This window comes from Leptonychotes weddellii, chromosome 8 (genome assembly GCF_054177405.1).
Source record: "Leptonychotes weddellii isolate Sample4059 chromosome 8, ASM5417740v2, whole genome shotgun sequence".
NCBI classification, from domain to species: Eukaryota; Metazoa; Chordata; class Mammalia; order Carnivora; family Phocidae; genus Leptonychotes; species Leptonychotes weddellii.
The window spans coordinates 30,819,058-30,828,458 of NC_138376.1; positions in this window are offsets into that span (position 1 = coordinate 30,819,058).

A 9,401-nucleotide genomic window follows, 5' to 3' on the forward strand; every position below is an offset into this window, starting at 1 on the left:
GGGTCTTGGTGGGGCTGGGGGCAGCCATTGCTGCTACTCCCATGGTGCTGGTGGAGACCTGAGAAGTGGGGAAGGGAGCTCAGAAACACACTCACTGGCTGTTCCTCACCTCTTTCATCTGACCCACTTCCAGCCCCATCCCCTTTCCATTCCTGAAGTCTCTCCTTCTCATCGGGTCCTCATCTTCTTCTCCCTGAGCACGCTTCCCCCTTCGGGACAGAATGAGACAAAGTCCTGGGGTGGGAGCTCTAGAGTGTGAGCTGAAGTCTCGGTGGTGGTGGGAGGGGGACCCTTAGAAGGGACTTCAGGCTGGGTAGGTGTGGTCTCTGATGGAGGGAATGAATACCTGTGCATGTCTGCACGTGTATCTGGTACCTCCGTGTGCACACCTGGGGGTCACTTAAGGAGGACGCCTGAGGCTGGCCTCAAAACTGGACAACCCAGCTGCTGCGGGTGGACATGACCCAGGGGCATGAGTTTGAATGTCCAAGAAAATGGTGGCTTATAACAACCAAATGCATGTGCAGAGACGGGCGAGGTAAAAGAACATTTAAGTTGGTCTAACTTACAAAGGATACAATGCCCCCTGTGTGACTCCTGGCTACTTCTGTCCTGCGGTACCTCTCTCCCAGGAGAGACATATCCCCCGCTCCACTGGCCCCCAAGCCAGCCCAGGCCCCACTCACCTGGGCTCTGTAGGTCAGAAACAGGAGGAGGGCTGTCAAAGCCAAGATCTTGGTCACGAGGAATGCACACAACAGCATCACAAAAGTGCCGCCCAACAGACTATGGGAGAAGGGGGAAGAAGGAGGGGAGGATCCAGGCTGTGGAGAGCAGCCCCTGAACTCAGCATGGGGCCAGAGCCTGTTTATGGGCCAGCCCCACCCTGAACTCAGTGGGGTCAGCCACAGGGATCACCTGGAACAAAATCATGAGAACCCAGGAACCTTGGGTGGAGGGAGAGGTTGGAAAGGAGAAAAGAAATGATCAGAGTTGTCATTTCTCTGGGTGACACTATCAGGGTGTGCCACAGCTCCAATGGATAGGGAGCAGACGAAAAAGCAGAGGGAGAGAGCTCCGAGATCTGTAATAGGCAAACCGGGGAGAGGACTACCCAGAGGTGCCCCTGGAGAATGTCTGAACCCCACAGGAGCCCTGGACCAGGGGACAGAAGGCCTGGATCCTGGTCCTGCCACCGCCCTGAAGTAGCTGAGTGACTCTGGACAGGCCTCATTTCTCTTGCCTGTGAATCAGCACTAATAGAAGTTCTTGCATTCCTGGTATGTAGCTATTTCTGCTCCATCATGGGGGAAGTTTAGAGCCACTCCTTCACCCTTGCCAACCTAGCCCAGCTCTGAGCTGAGACCTTGGAGCCCCTTTTAGACCTCTACGTCCCCCTGATCTCCTGACTCAGAGTCCACACAAGTCATCAGCTTCCCAGCTCCCTCCCTTTAGGCGAGACCCCAGACCTACCAGTAATCAGAGTCACTGATGAAGGTTGAACTGGTTGTCACTAGAAAAGAAAGTGTGATTGATGACAACAGAGAAGGCCTAGAGTCCCCAGAGAAGAGGTCAGCCCCCAAAGCCTGAGAGGAAGAGGGGGAGTGGCCAGAGCCAGCCCCCGGGGCCCCCCAGGCCAGGGCTGACTGGGGTCCAAGGACACGGAACTTCTCAGAGCTGGTGGAAAGAGAGAGGCAGGGGCTGAGAGAGGCCTGGACTGAGAGAGAAGCCTCATACCGGGTCCCCAAACTCCCAAGGGCAGGGAGAGTCAGGAGCATTCCTGTGCAGAGGGCACAGACCACTTGTCCCAAAGGCCTGGCCTCTTCACCATCAGAGTCTCGAGACCCTTCTAGTCTTGCCTCGGACCCAGGTCCTAAACAACCAGCATGTCCAGTCTGGGAGTGACCTAGGCCACAGGGCCCCACACAGATACCCTGTACCTCCATGGGGTGGCCAGTTCTGGGGATCGGTGGGTGAGGGTGGGTCTGAGCCATCATGTGGACTGGGGAGCTATACCCAGTGGGCCCCAAATTAGCTTATACCTGTTGGGAGAGGACACCCAAGGATGGAGGTGATGGCCCGAATATGGGAACTAGGGACCTAACCGCCCACAGTGGGAGCGAGCACGGAAGTGGTAGGATTGGGTGAGGAAGGCAGGGGAAGGAGGTGAGTGGCTTCATTTCCCCGGACACCCCAGGAAGGCCCTTGCCCTCCTCAAAGAACTCACTTGAAGTCACCACCAGGCTGATGTTCTTGAGAATATAGATGCTCTCCTTAGGACCTCTGTCTATTCCACACCAGTAGGTTCCTGAACTCTTCTTCGTGATTTCTGTCATGATGACAATGAAGAAGCCAGCAGAAGGGTTGTCCCAGATAAAATGTGGAGGGTTTTGAGCCATTACCTGGGGTCTGGTGCTGGTGACCAGCTTCAAACAATAACCTGGCTTGGTTTCCTTACACCAGATTTTATTCTCATACTCACCTGCCGGGGGCGTGGACGGGCATTTCACAGAGAGCACCTGCTGCTGAAGCGCCCACACCAGCTCACTCTCCTGGACTTGTGCCCAGGAGCCTAGAAAACAAGTTCTCAGGTCAGGCTAAGGAAGGAGACACAGCCACCCTCAAAGCATGACCCCAGACAGCCCCCCAGCCCTCCCTGTCCCACCCTCCCATAGTGCACTGCACCCCATACACTCACCTCCAACCTCCCTCCCTCCCTTGCCCTGTCCCCCTGGAGCCACCCTCCTCCTGAGGGCCCCTTACCCAAGGCGAACAGCAGCAGGACCAGCGGCAGGTGTAGGGCCTCCCAGGTCATACTGCCCTGTCCCCGTGCGAGGGTGCCTAGAGTGAGGGGTACAGGGTGGCTACAGGACGGAGAGACCCAGGAGCTAGGCCCGACTCTGCCCAGATGCCCCAGCACATCAAGGGCAAGATTGAGAAAAGAGAGGTCTTGATTGAGTAAGTGTGAGGCCTGCAGGGCGGGTTCTGTGGGCAGCGGGAAGGTGGGGGCCCCCTGGGGGAACCTCCAGCTGCTGGGGGCATCTCCAGCTTCAGCCTTGCTCAGCCGGTGGTCCAGGCACTGGGGCTGCTCTGGGTTCCCCAGCTCCACCCCACACCCCACCCAGCACTTACAGGGGAAAGCTAGGTGAAAATAAGAGACCACCCTATTTCTTTCAATCTTGGTTCCTTTCACTTCATCCTTTCAGAGGTCTGGCTTTTCCACCCATCTCCAAAAGCCAGGAGAGAACTGGCCCAAGGCAGGTAGGGACTCTTTGAGGCCCGAGCTGCCCTTAAGTACCTGTGGCCCCCAGGAAGAGCAGAGAGCCCCTGGCGTGGAGGGAGCACGGTTGAAATGACATAAGCACACTTACTCATAGACTCTCATAGCCCCCCAAGATGTACACTATGAGCCTGGACCCCATTGCTACCAGTAGGAACCATAGTAAAACATCCCCAGGCCGTGCAATCCCAAGGCAAGCTCCCCGACTCTCCCTGCACCCCCTCATGCACCCCAATCATCAGCTCCAAGTATGGCTCAGTACTCAACACCCGAATGCCAAATCCCACATTATTTCATGTGTAGTGGTCTCTTTCGTGAGTAGGTTTATATGAAGATCACAAGGGCTCCACATGATTGTGGATACAAAGTAGATTTCCCTTCCATACTGTCATGAACATTGACTATGGTAGTGTAGGCAAACATGAAACAAGGGCTAAAGCTACTAAGGATTTTATCTAAGTTGGACCTGGGTTGGCTGAGCCCTGCAGGTGCCTGAGCTGTCCCCCTCTGACGGTGATCCCATTGCGGGGAAGAGTGGAGATACTAGGGGCTCAGACCCGACCCTCCCCTGGACTCACGGCACCCTGCCTATCTCCCTTGGTGCAGGAGGTTTTTACTCCGGGCACCTTGGACAAACTTCGTACAGGTTACCACCTGTGTCAGGGAATGTCTGAGTAGCCCGGGTTCAGATTGTGAGGGAAATCTGCGTTTTCCATTTTGAGAGGTTATACAGGAGGTATGAGAAGAGAGGGGATGGAATTTCAATTTTATGAAAACAAAGTAGGGGGAAAAGAGACTTCAGGAAAAAGCAAAATCAGATTTGCAACTTAGAGTTTACAAAGCCTGGTCACAGGAGTTTTTAACTCTGGAAGTCCCAAACTTGTCTGCACCTTTTAATCACCTCAGGCTTATGGAAAAAAATGTACAGGCCTAAGCCACCACCCAGACCAAAGAACCTAGCCCAGTGTGGTGAGGCTCCCCATGTGATCTCAGTGTGCAGACAAGTCTGGGAACCCCTGGTTTAACTTCACTTCCACAAAATCCTTGAGAAGCAGTGGTCACTACCCCCTTTCACCATAGGGAAACTGAGGCACAAGGAGTCTTGGTGATTCCTTTAAGGTTCCCTGGTGAATTGGTGGCATTGCAGAGCTCCTTCTGCAGCCGGTTTCGCCCTCCGGCAGGACAGGCACCCCAGCAGGAGGTGGGCTGTTGTCGCATGACTTGCATGACTCGGGTTCAGGGGACCTGTTCCTCGCTCCACAGCGGTGGGCAGGAGAGCGCTGCTGGAACGGACGGGCTGCCCTGCCCCCTGCTGGCTGGACAGCGCCATTACCGGGTGAGTCGTTCTCCTGGAGTCTTCCCTTTCCCAAGGTCACCTTCTCCCTTCCCACACTGCCCTCCCTGTGGTCCTCAGTCCTTCTAACCTGCTCTTTGCTGTGTGACAAGGAGGCCCTCCATTCGCAGCAGACAGGGAGCACTTGACGGGTGGCATCGCCATTTCTCTGCACTTTGGGCTCCCCACCAGGGTCTGTGGGGTGAACACCCTCGGGCAGAGCCCGGGGTCCTAGATTCCCCAAGGGTACAGACGATGTGCAGCATCTGGGCCTTTAGACCGGTCAGAGCTCAGTGGCAGTGGCATCCCCTGGGATGGAAACTGCAGAGACAGGAACCCCAAATCAGTCTCTGGTCCCCAGTCCTGAGAAGGGTCGCCTCTTCAGAGGTTCGGCTCTCCCAGGAGGAGTCTGGGTCACAGGGCTCTGTGGGAACCTGGCTCTGGGAGATGGCCTGGAAGCGTGGGACTAGGGTTCACTATTAGGGAATGGCACCGTTGGTGGCCCTGGTAAAGGAAATAGCCCTGGGTGGCCCCTGTTACTTCTGAAATCCCACTCTGATGACCATCTAGAGAGGACCTGCCTTCTTCCTCCAAACCCAGGATTCGGGACAGGAGAAGAAACTGGGAGAAGATCAGACCACAGCAGTCCCAGGAGGGGTAGGGAAGGGCAGTTCGACCTTCTCCTCCCTCTCAGTATGGCTGCTGGGATAGAGGGGACTCCATTTCCCTGACTGTAAAATAGGAATATTACACCTTTTTGTCCCATTGAGCCCATGAGGTCAATAGCTCTGGTAAACCTCTAATGGCCTTCCCCGCTTTTTCCCTGGGTCTTCCCACCTGGGGCTCTCTGGTCTGGGTCCCCTGCAGAGGTTTCCTGCAGCCTAGAAGAATGCTCAGGGCCAGGTGTCTCCGGGTTGAGTAGATCTGAGCTATTTCTTTCCCAACCCCTCTGACCACTCCTGGCCACACACACACACACACACAGGATCAGACTGATCACTCCTCCACACTTTCAAAAGCTCTGCTTTAATTCTGTCTCCTCCAGGAGCTGGGTACAGGGCATGCAGCGTGCCCCACAGGGGAAGACGCTGCATGCGGGGAGGTGGGGGGGGGGTTCCCTGGTGGATGATTCTTGTCTTCTAGGTGGAAGGAGGAGGCAAGGATCCCAGAAACTGAAAAAGGCCTGGCGGGTTTGGTGACAAAGGAAACCATGTATTTGAAAGCTTTTTATAACTTTCCAGTTTGACACAAATTTGGGACCGACACAAAACTCTAGCACCATTAATTCAAAGGTCATGTTTATCAAAGTTTTACAATATTCTGCAATAGAGGAAAATACAAGTTACCTTGAGGGATTTTTCTCAATTATAGAATTTTTCTATTTTTTTCCCATCTTGACCATGATAATGGTTCAAACACATGTGGGGAGGGGGCACCCGGAGCCATCATTTAAAGAAATGAACTTGGCCTTCCTTTGACTCTAACAAACACACAAGTCCCTAATCAGTGAAACCATTAAGACAAGTCTGGTGCTGGCAGAATGAGGGACGGTGGTTCTGTTGTGTTTAGCTTCCTACCAGGTCAGGCTTTCCCCTCCTCTTTTCCTCCTTTTCTCCCTCAGGCTGCCATCTGCTCGGATGTGAGGTCCCCTTGGGTCCCCACTCAGGGGGCCAGTGCCCCATCTGCTGTCATCCACCTCACCCAGCCCCGAGACCCCGCCAGGCCGCTGCACAGGAAAACCCCGTCTGATGCGGGCGTGGTATCTTTTGTGTATATGAATGCAGTATGCTAATGTAGTATGAATGCAGTATGCTAATATTTTGCTCAGGATACATGTGGCCATGAGGGATATTGGTTGGTCATTTTCCTGGCTTCTAATTCCTTTCTCTGCTTTTTGTACGGGTACATTCCGGGTAATTCCGGCCTTATAAAATGAGCTGGGATGTGTCGCCTATTTTATGAGTTTCAATTTGGTATTGTTTCTTTCTTAAATATTTGTGGCATTTGGTCTTGCTAAATACCCATTTCTCAGCCTCTCTTGAAGCTAGAGACCCGGATGCTCTCACTGGCAAATTCTACCAAATGTTTCTGTGTCTGAAATGATTACTGTTGTTATAATGGATGGTTATTTATTTTTAATGTTTAATTAAATATTGACTATCTTATGATTTTCCACGTAGTGCTTACTCTTACTATGACTTGATTATTGTTTACTTGCATATTAATTTCCTCTCTCCTTTCTGCCTTCCCCATCCTGCCAAACACCCTTCTCTGAACATAAGCTGCATGACTGCATGCTGTCTCAATCTATTCCCTATATCTGGAATGGTAGGATCTTAGCAAATATTTGTTGAAAGTACATGTGAATGAATGAACAAACTCTGAGAAAGGAGTCCTTGCTTGACCAAACTTTGGTGAGGCTCCTGAACCTTCTCCTAGGCCCATCAATGCACTTCCTCATAAAGTCCAGTTTTAGCAAGAACCCTGATTTTTCCACTGTTCTATGCTCCTTCTAAAGCTCAGCATGAATTCTGTGTTCTCCAGGGCCCAGGGACAGTAGGTGCAGCCCACCTTGCAGGTGAAGACATGGATATCCTCAATATCAATATCTGATGGAGTTCCTCATCCTCCGCCATGGCCCAGTGATGTCTGGTCCCCCCAGCCTGTCCTCAGCAAAAAATCCTACTAGGTGGAGTGGGTTTGGCCAGAACCCCTCCCCCTTACTCCTGATGTTTCCTCTCAGTAATTTTCCATCCCCTAACCCCCACCTGCTTCCTGGCTATAAATCCCCACTGGCCCCTGCTGTATTCCTAATTGAGCCCAATTCTGTACTGATGTCTCCCTTTCCCGACTGCAGTAGTTCCTAAATAAAATCTCTTTTCACTGCTTTAGCTGCTGCCCGGCTTTGTTTTTTCTTTGACAACTCTCCTTTGGTTTGTATGGGGTTTCAGCAAATATCCTTGAGTTTTTCAAGTAGACAACTATACAACCAGCAAATCATGGTAATTTAGCCTATTATTTTAAGTTTATGTGTCCAATTTTATTTTCCTATGTAATTACATTTGCTGGTACTTCCAGAAACATGTTAAACAATACTTTTGACATTGAGCGTTTTTATCTTGATCTCAGCCTTTAACATGATTCTTCCTAGTGTGATGTTAGCTGATTAATTCACTAAACCATTTCTTTATTAGGAAAGCAATTTCCTGTTTATAGAACAGTAAAAAATTTGTCTAGGATGGATGTTGAATTTTACCAAATGCCTTTCTGCAATCGATCAATATCTTCATATAATTTTCTCCTTTGACTTACTGAAATAGAATCAAGCATTGACCTAACTTTGATAGCCAAACACATTGTATTCACATAATACAAGCTATTTAGTTATGAGTTTTATTATTCTTTCCGTATACTCCTGTCTTTAATTTGCTATACACTTTTTTTTTAATTTTGGCCTTTTTTTTTTTTTGGTCAAGCTTTTACAAGAATTTAAACTTTTTCTTTATCTTGTTATAACCTGCCAGGAAGCATTTCATCTTTTTGCCTCTTTGTACAGCTCAGATTTGATAAACATCATCTGTCTCTTGCAAGTATGTTGGGACTCACACCTAAATCAGCACCTAGGGTGATTTGTAGGCGGATTTTTTAACACCCATACAAGCTGATGATTTTAAATCTTGACCTAATTCTAACTCACATTTTCATTTAGAAAAAAAAAAGAAATTCATCTCTAGAAGGCAGAAGAGATGACCCCCAAAGATATAGTTACTTCCTAGTCCCCAGAACCTATGAGTATTCCCCTTCTCTATGGCAAAAGATGTGATTAACTCAAGGGTCTTGAGAAATGGCCTTTATACTGGATTCTCTTGTGGGTCCTGAATGCAATCACCTGCCTCCTTATAGGAGAGAGAGGCCAAGGCGATTAGACAGAGTCTTGCACAGAGCAAGTAACATGACTAGGAGACAGAGATGGGAATGATGGGGCCACCGGCTGACAGCCAGCAGCAGCTGAAAGAAACAAGGAAGGATCCTTCCCTAGAACCTCTGGAGGGAGAGTAGCCCTAACACCTTGATGTCAGACTTCATGTCTCCGTTTCCGTTAAGTAACCCAGTTTGTGGTCATTTGCTACGTTAGCCCTAGGAAACTAATAGGTCATCCAATCAGGATTTTTACTTTTTGTGATTATAGAATTACATTCAATCATTTGTATGTTTTCTAGTACGTTTCATATTTGGTGTTTTTTAAGTTTTTTTTTAAGATTTATTTTTAAGCAAACTCTACAACCCAATGTGGGGCTCGAACTCACAACCCCAAGATCAAGAGTCATATGCTCCACTGACTGAGCCAGCCATGAGCCCCTATACATTTCATATTTGTGATTTCAACTAATTTGTCATTCCCAAGGGAACATAAAAGTATTTCCTTTTAGGGGTGCCTGGGTGGCTCAGTCAGTTAAGCATCTGCCTTCAGCTTGGGTCATGATCTCGGGGTCCTGGGATTGAGCTCCACCCCCCCAGTCAGGCTCCCTGCTCAGCAGGGAGTCTGCTTCTCCCTCTGCCTCTGCAGCTCCCCCTACTTGTTCTCTCTCTCTCTCTCAAATAAATAAATAAAATCTTAAAAAAAAAAAAAGAAGTATTTCCTTTTAAAAATCTTTTCCCAACAGCACATTTATTCATTTCATCATATTTAAATTTTTTCACATTTCTGGATGGACAGTCTTATTTTTCACTATATGTTTATGTTCTATGTTTTATATGTATACATACTTAAATATAAATATGTTCTTG